Source organism: Salmo salar, chromosome ssa06 (genome assembly GCF_905237065.1).
Source record: "Salmo salar chromosome ssa06, Ssal_v3.1, whole genome shotgun sequence".
Lineage (NCBI taxonomy): Eukaryota > Metazoa > Chordata > Actinopteri > Salmoniformes > Salmonidae > Salmo > Salmo salar.
The window spans coordinates 30,009,078-30,018,758 of record NC_059447.1 but is presented as its reverse complement, the minus strand read 5'-3'; the positions used below and the strand labels follow the sequence as shown (position 1 = coordinate 30,018,758).

Genomic DNA, 9,681 nt, shown 5'->3' with positions numbered 1-9,681 from the left:
GTCATTGGCAAAGAAACCTGTTGGTGGAAAATTTGTTGCATATATTTGATGTAATTAGGAATACGGTATAAACATTTTGAAAATCTGATTCACCCCAAGCTGGTGATTGATTGTGACCAGTTTTTGGTCCATCCTGTTCTTTTTGTATATTTCAAGGGCACAGCTGTGTGGAGATATGAATAGAACAGAGGCTAGCTTGAGCAGCAGTGACAATTCTATCAGCAGAAAGGAGTAACAAAACTGGCGTTATCACTTGTTTACGCTATATTCCCATCATGATCTTACACACCTGCTAAACTGTCACGTAGACTAAGCTTATAAAAGCCGAGACAAAACTATTCTTTGTTGGGTTCTTAACTTTTGAGGGATTGTTTTAACCAGCTCCAGATTTTCACATCTTATTTAAAAAGGTTGTTGTTTGAAGGATCTACAGTCTCTTCCTTTCTGTTAGAATTTCCACGACAACCCTCAATCTTCTGGCCCGTAGCCCTGCGTGGCATTGACTGTGCCACAAAAGCATGCTGAAGTGGCAAAGTCGATACCCATGATTATAAACACAGGCTCGGTACAGATATTGTTATTTGTGGTCGTAAAAATGATTTTGAGTTAATTATATGAGGGGGGAGGGTGTTGAAATTATTTTACAGTACAAAGGGAGGGTCATGTGGAAATATTTGTAACTTTGGGGAGGATGCTTTTTTTACGACACCTTCAGTTGGACAAGCCCCTCCCCCCAGTACATTTTGATCTGTCCCTGTGTGAGAAGTCTTCAACTTCCAGTGAAGTGAGGAATATGAGTCTTCTGTGTATGAAGGTGCATGTCAGCAACACAATCATAGAAACATTATTACATTTCACTTTCAGTATTTTGACTACACCGAACACATATTTTGGGAACATATGGCCATGATATTAAAAACAGACTACTTTAAAAAAAAGTGCCAAGCTGAATACGTTTCATTAAATTGAACAGATTGTTTTATTTCTTATAACATTAAATTGTAAAGTTGATTATAAAATTAGACTCGTGTACAGAATGATTGATGAAAATGAAAAAAGTGTGTCATCTATTTTTAATTGATAACATTCTAAGTGCCACTGAACAGTATGTTTGAGAGGCCCTAACTTCAAAGACTGTTAAGTCATTTATGTTGTCCTACTGCGTCATACACATCGATTTTTCCCTCTCAGCTTCTCCCCCAGAGGGTAACATGGCTGCTCCAGGACGATCTGGCTTTTCTCTAATGTTAATAGACCTCTACACAGCGAGTCATGGATCCTCTGCCAGGAGTCCATCTCTGTGCGCCACAATGCTGATCTGGCACGGATGAGCTGGGATCTCTCACTCTTGCTGCCTTTGGCCAGGCTGATGCTGTCTTTACAGATGAAGAATACATCCAGGCCAATGAAGAGGATGTTAAGGGTGATAAGACCAGCCCGTGCTGACTTGGAGAGGGCTATCTGTCCAATGTCCAGGATGTCCTCTGCTAGCTTGGGCAGGTTTCGTGCTGCTTTGCCTTCCTGGAGCGCCAACTTACCTGCGCTTGAGATCGTCTCTTCTCTTCTAAGGACATTCACTGCCTTCAAAGCTGAGGAACGGTTAACTAGGGAGTAAATGCCTTATCCGATGGCCCCAGTAGGGGCAATCACCTTCCATGCTCCAACCATCCCTAATCAGCCCCAGGACGGGCTTCATATTCCTGGCCACATCCTCCAGACACTCCTGGAGAGACTCCACGACCCCACTGGTGACCCCCAGGCTGACCCCTGCAATGGTGAGAGCCAGTGACGCTGCAGCAGTGACAGGGGTCAGAGCTAAGCCCACGATGGATAGGATCCCTCCAGCTACCCCCACTGAGCTGCCTGCCACACTGGAGATCTTAGCCCAAAGCTTCATCCTGGCCAGTTGCACAGCATTCTCCACCAGCTCGGCAGGAACTACTCCATCCTGGGTTGGCGCTGGCTGAACAGCCCAGTGATGCTCTGTTCAGCCCTTTGGAACAGGAACGTCAGTCTGAGAATGGTGCCAAAGGGGATAGCTGCCGTTTTACGGGCTCCTAACCAATTGTGCTATTTTGTGTTTTTTCGCATTGTTTGTAACTCATTTTGTACATAATGTTGATGCTACTGTCTCTTATGACCGAAAAGAGCTTCTGGACTTCAGAACAGTGATTACTCACCTCGAACTGGATAAAGATTTTTTCTTTAATGAGTCTGACGCAAAGGATATAATGTTGCTTCCAGACAAGGCCCAAATCAAATCAAATTGTATTAGTCACATGCTTCGAATACAACAGGTGTAGACCTTACAGTGAAATGCTTACTTACAAGCCCCAAGTCAACAATGCAGTTTAAAAAATAAGATTAAGAAATAAAAGGAACAAGTAATTAAAGAGCAGCAGTAAAATAACAATAGCGAGACTATATACAGGGGGTACCGGTCCAGAGTCAATGTGCGGGGGCACCGGTTAGTTGAGGTAATTGAGGTAATATGTACATGTAGGTAGAGTTATTAAACTGACTATGCATAGATAATAACAGAGAGTAGCAGTGGAGTAAAAGGGGGGAGCAATGCAAATAGTCTGGGTAGCCATTTGATTAGATGTTCAGGAGTCTTATGGCTTGGGGGTAGAATCTGTTTAGAAGCCTAAACTTGATGAGCTCCGTTTGGGACTATCCTACCAACGGGACATAAAAGTCATTGCTGAACGATGACACGGATAATATACAGTTGGCTGGGTTTTCTGTGCATCGGCAGGACAGAACAGCAGCGTCCGGTAAGACAAGGGGCTGATGTATGTCTATTTGTCAATAACGGCTGGTACGCAATGTCTAATATTACGTGGTCTCGAGGTATTGCTTGCCTGAGGTAGAGTACCTCATGAAAAACTGTAGACCACACTATCTACCATGAGAGTTTTCATTTATATTTTTCGTAACCGTCTATTTACCACCACAAACCGACACTGGCACAACAACCACACTGAACGAGCTGTATAAGGCCTTTAGCAAACAAGAAAATGCTCATCCAGAAGCGGCGCACCTAGTGGCCGGGGACATTAATGCAGGCAAAATTAAATCAGTTTTACCTCATTTCTACCAGCATGTCACATGTGCAACCAGAGAAAATACCAAAAAACTCTAGACCACCTTTACTCCACATACAGAGACACATACAAAGCTCTCCCTGGCCCTCCTTTATGAAAATCTGACCATAATTCTATCCTCCTGATTCCTGCTTACAATCAAAAACTAAAGGAGGAAGTACCAGTGACTCGCTCAATACGAAAGTGGTCAGATGACGTGGATGCCACACTACAAGACTGTTTTGCTAGCACAGACTGGAATATGTTCTGGGATTCATCCAATGGCAATGAGGAGTATAGCACTTCAGTCACTGGCTTCATCAATAAGTGCATCGACCACGTCATCCCCACAATGACCGTACATACTGTACATATCCCAATCAGAAGCCATGGATTACAGGCAACACCGCACCGAGCTAAAGGCTAGAGCTGCCGCTTTCAAGGAGAGGGACAATAATCCGGGCGCTTATAAGAAATCCCACTAAGCCCTCAGAAGAACCATCAAATAGGCAAAGCATCAATACAGGACTAAGATTGAATCCTACTAAACCGGCTCTGACGCTCGTCGGATGTGGCAGGGCTTGCAAACTACTTCAGACTACAAAGGGAAACCCAGCCGCAAGCTGCCCAGTGACGCGAGCCTACCAGACGGGCTAAATGCCTTTTATGCTCGCTTCTAGGCAAGCAACACTGAAGCATGCATGAGAGCACCTGCTGTTCCGGATGACTTTGTGATCACGCTCTCCGTAGCCGATGCGAGCAAGACCTTTAAACAGGTCAACATTCAAAAGGCTGCAGGGCCAGACGGATTACCAGGAAATGTACACAGCATGCACGGACCAACTGCCAAGGTACTTCATTGACATTTTCAACCTCTCCCTGACTGAGTCTGTAATACCTACATGTTTCAAACAGATGACCATAGTCCCTGTGCCCATGAAAGCGAAGGTAACCTGCCTAAATGACTACCACCCCGTAGCACTCACGTCGGTATCCATGAAGTGCTTTGAAAGGCTGGTCATGGCTCACATCAACACCATCATCCAGGAAGCCCTAGACCAACTCCAATTTGCATACCGCCCCAACAGATCCACAGATAATGCAATCTCAATCACACTCCACACTACCCTTTCCCACCTGGACAAAAGGAACACCTATGTGAGAATGCTGTGCATTAACTACAGCTCAGCATTCAACAACATTGTGCCCACAAAGCTCATCACTAAGTTAAGGTCCCTGGGACTAAACACCTCCCTCTGCAATTGGATCCTGGACTTCCTGACGGACTGCCCACAGGTGGTATGGGTAGGCAACAACACATTTTCCACGCTGATTCTCAACACAGGGTCCCTCAGGGGTGCGTGCTTAGTCCTCTCCTGTATTCCCTGTTCACCCACGACTGCATGGCCAAGCACGACTCCAACACCATCATTAACCTGTTGGGGCTAGGGGGCAGTATTTTCACGTCCGGATAAAAAATGTACCCGATTTAAACTGGTTACTACTCTTGCCCAGAAACGAGAATATGCATATAATTAGTAGATTTGGATAGAAAACACTCGAAAGTTTCTAAAACTGTTTGAATGGTGTCTGTGAGTATAACAGAACTCATATGGCAGTCCAAAACCTGAGAAGATTCCATACAGGAAGTGCCCTGTCTGACAATTTCTTGTCCTTCTGTTACATCTCTATCGAAAATACAGCATCTGTGCTGTAACGTGACACTTTCTAAGGCTTCCATTGGCTCTCTAAAGCCGCCAGAAAGTGGAATGGGGTGTCTGCTGTCTCTGGGCAAAGTACAGCAGCAGAGTTTGTAAGTGGTCAGCCTGGGGACAGTGAGACTGAGAGGCACGTTCACGAGACTTCTCAATTTTTTTCTTTCAGTCTTTGAATGAATACAACGTTGCCCGGTTGGAATATTATCGCTATTTTACGAGAAAAATAGCATAAAAATGTATTTTAAACAGCGTTTGACATGCTTCTAAGTACGGTAATGGAATATTTTGATATTTTTTGTCACGAAATGCGCTCGCGCGTTACCCTTCGGATAGTGACCTGAACACACGAACAAAACAGAGGTATTTGGATATAACTATGGATTATTTGGAACCAAAACAACATTTGTTGTTGAAGTAGAAGTCCTGGGAGTGCATTCTGATGAAGAACAGCAAAGGTAATCCAATTTTTCTAATAGTAATTCTGAGTTTAGTGAGCCCCAAACTTGGTGGGTGTCAAATTAGCTAACCTGTGATGGCCGAGCTATGTACTCAGAATATTGCAAAATGTGCTTTTGCGGAAAAGCTATTTTTAAATCTGACATAGCGTTTGCATAAAGGAGTTCTGTATCTATAATTCTTAAATTAATTGTTATGTATTTTGTCAACGTTTATCATGAGTAATTTAGTAAATTCACTGGAAGTTTTCGGTGGGTATGCTAGTTCTGAACATCACATGCTAATGTAAAAAGCAGTTTTTTGATATAAATATGAACTTGATTGAACAAAACATGCATGTATTGTATAACATAATGTCCTAGGAGTGTCATCTGATGAAGATCATCAAAGGTTAGTGCTGCATTTAGCTGTGGTTTTGTTTTTTGTGACATATATGCTTGCTTTGAAAATGGCTGTGTGATTATTTTTGGCAGGGTACTCTCCTGACATAATCTAATGTTTTGCTTTTGCTGTAAAGCCTTTTTGAAATCGGACAATGGGGTTAGATTAATTAAGTTTGTGCCATCAGCAACGGTGGTAGGCCTGATCACCGACAACGATGAGGCAGCCTATAGGGAGCAGGTCAGAGACCTGGCAGTGTGGAGCCAGGACAACAACCTCTCCCTCAACATGAGCAATACAAAGGAGATGATTGTGGACCACAGAAAAAGGAGGGCCGAACACGACCCCATTAACATCGACGGGGCTGTAGTGGAGCGGATCGAGAGTTTCAAGTTCCTTGGTGTCCACATCACCAACAGACTATCATGGTCCAAACATGCCAAGAAAGTCGTGAAGAGGGCACGACAACGCCTTTTCCCCCTCAGGAGACTGAAAAATTTGGAATGGGTCCCCAGATCCTCAAAACGTTCTACAGCTGCACCATCGAGAACATCCTAGTATGGCAACTGCTCGGCATCCGACCGTATTACAGAGGGTAGTGCGTATAGCCCAGTACATCACTGGGGGCAAGCTTCCTGCCATCCAGGACCTATATACTAGGCGGTGTCAAAGGAAGGCACAAAAAATTGTCAAAGACTCCAGTCACCCAAGTCATAGACTGTTCTCTTTGGTCCCGCACGGTAAGAGGTACCAGAGAGCCAAGTCTAGGTCCAAATATCTATGCATAGTCACTTTTCCCCTACCTAGATGTAAAAATTACATTGACTAACCTGTACCCCCGCACATTGACTCGGTACCGGTACCCCCTGTAAATAGCCTCATTATTGTATTTTATAGTGTTATTTTCTTTTTTAATATTTTCTTTTGTTTATTTAGTAAATATGTTCTTAACTCTATTTTCTTAAAACTGCATTGTTGGTTAAGGGCTTGTAAGTAAGGATTTCACGAGTAAAGTCTACACCTGGTGTATTCGGCGAATGTGACAAATACAATTTGATTTGATTTGGTCGATCCTGACAGAGGCGGAAGATGTCTATTTACTGTATTCCAATAGAATAGTTCTTGAATCTTGTTAAAAATGTCAACATAAGTTTTAAGAGAAGAACTAAACCATGGCGGAATAACCTACCTGATATCACTCAGCTGATTCAAATGTTGGAGCATATTTTGTATGGACTCTTCACTCACATCAGCACCAAGGTTGACCACAGGGATGTCATTCCTTTTTTTTAACATAATTTGACTGATTGAGCTACTGTAACAATGAATATTCATTTCAACATGAAATGATATTCATTACATTATTATGTGGCATTTGAATTATATCAATCACTGCAGCTGTAGCAGCCATCTGTAAATATCCCATCCAACCAACTACCTACCTCATCCACATATTTGTTTTAGTTTTTCTGCTCTTTTGCACACCAGTATTTCTACTTGCACATCCTCATCTGCATATATCACTCCAGTGTAAATTGCTAAATTGTAATTACTTTGCCACTATTGGCCTATTTATTGCCTTACCGCCTTACTTCATTTGCACACACTGTATATAGACTTTTCTATTGTGTTATTGACTGTACGTTTGTTTATCCCATGTGTAACTTGGTGTTGTTGTTTTTGTCGCACTGCTTTGCTTTATCCTGGCCAGTTTGCAGTTGCAAATGAGAACTTGTTCTCAACTGGCCTACCTGGTTAAATAAAGGGTAAATATATATATAGTTTTAGATCACATAAGCAAAATAACCTTGTCAAATGACACATCTGAGAAGGAAGGATAAAAATGAAAGGAAAATATGCTAATATAATAGAAATGCTGATATTAAAAGTGTGTGTGGGATCTTACCCAAGTTAACTATCAGGCTGTGGTCTGATCTGTAATCTCGAAGGGAAAAATTGCATTACATAAGTTAATGTTGAATACATTGTGATGGGAGCTCCACTTACCACTTCTCCATCCTTTTACAGACCTGCTGGCTGATTTGTATGTATCTATCTAGTTGGCAGGCCAGCACCTCTACATTGAGGAGGCTGGGCATAAAGAAGGCCTTAGCATCCCTCTTAAAATGGATGAGGAGAGGGCAGGCCATTCTGACAGCAATGATGACAGCCTGAACACTTGCAGGGCTTGTCCCCTGAGGCAGACAGAGGAACCTGTTCTCCTCAAACACCAACAGACAGGTGACCGCCAGACACTCCACAGCATCCAGGAAGTAATCCAGCTTCTCCAGGCCTCCCAGAGTGTCCTTTAGTACAGCTCCCAGCTCCTTCTCCAGCTCCTCACGCCTACTGTCTGCAGTCACCTGAGTCAGACCGCTCCATACGAACTCCCCAAACGCCTTGGCCTTGGTCGCTGAGTTACGGACATGGTCGAACTTAAGGTCAATTCTGTCTGCCCTCTCCTTGATGTCCCTCATCATTTCCAGTTCTGTCTCCCTCTGAAGGGCCCATTTGGAATGCCTGTCGCTGAACTCCCTCACTGTGTGAATGTGGCTGAGGGTGTCTGAGATGCACTGGCCCTTCAGATAGGAGCTTTACTATTGAATTTAGGATAATCAGTATATCAAATTACAAAGTTGGAGATACAGAGTGCCTATACAACTTTAACATTTTATTGGATGGCCTTTATTGAAAACCTTTGATTCTTTGTCAACACTGCCCTCTGTTGTCTATGTAAAGTAATCCAACAACACAGTAATTTATTGCCCCCAGTTATTAATAGTCTCACCGTGACATGGCGCTCTCCCCGCGTTTTGACATTTCCCGGTTTGGTTGATATTGTTACTGAACTGAATTCTAATTGCCTTGGTCATGTCCATTAACTGTGGATCAAATAGTCAACAATCATGAAAATTCGAGGTATACATTTCTCTTCTGAAATAATTTAGAATCAGGTGGGCAAACATGTTTAGATACTTTTCGAAGTACAACATTTCATTTGTGTAAAAAAAAAAAGATTTATTAAACATCACTCACCTTGACAAAGACCCTACTGCACGCAGACAAAACTGAAATGTAGTCTCTTTAAATGGGTCAACATGCTTCAATTCGACTGGGGAATAGCCAAGTACCAAACGAGCAGGGTTACCAGGTCCAGCTGAAATTACTAGATCAATGACCAGTCAAAACCTGCCCACAGGCCCCGAAAACTAACCTACATGTTGCAGCAAGAGAGGAGTTGCCACATTTATCCAATCAAGCTTTTTTTCATAACATTATGGAGCGAATTAAGAAGGAATATCGACGCAATTTGTAATGACCTAGGCTAAGAAGCAACATTTGGTTTTCAATCAAAATAGTAATTCTTTCATGTTTAAGAATATGTTGCCATATACCACAAACCTCTGTGGTGACTTATTGCTATTATAATCACGTTACCAACGTAATTAGAACAGTAAAAAGTAATTTATTGTCATACCAGTGGTACACGGTCTGATATACCACGGTGTTCAACCAATCAGCATTTAGGGCTCAAACCACCCAGTTTCTAATCGTAAATAAATCCAGTTTGCGCATGTTTTAGTTTAGTTTATTAATTCGACCATTTTACAAAACAAACACACATAAAACTTAAAAGCCATACATGCACATGAATAAAATCATGGAGGATAACACACTATAAAGTCTGGGACTTATTTCCATTGTGGTCCTCTTGAGACAAGATGGCTAGACAAGATCGAACACAGTATGGCAGTGAAATAATAAAACAAAAACATCTATCTCATCATTACATCATAGGGGTTAATCATATGGGCACAGAAGACAAAGATATTCTTACTTTATTTTTAAAGCTGTCCAGAGAGGACATTGTTTTTATAGGCAGAGGCAACTCATTCCATTCTGATGCTCCAGTATACAAGAAAGTACCTTTCCCAGCATTACTCCTGAACCTGTATAAGCACACATCAGCAACACCTGATCTGGTGCTGTGATTGTGTGCATCCCTAACACGAGGAAAGTAAACTCACTTAGATATCTGG

The 9,681-nt window shown here is 42.4% G+C and overlaps 1 pseudogene; it reads right to left on the bottom strand.

Annotated features, from left to right (window-relative positions):
- Window positions 1-1,164: 1,164 nt before the first annotated feature.
- On the bottom strand, window positions 1,165-8,461 carry LOC106606984 (uncharacterized; annotated as a pseudogene).
- Window positions 8,462-9,681: the final 1,220 nt, after the last annotated feature.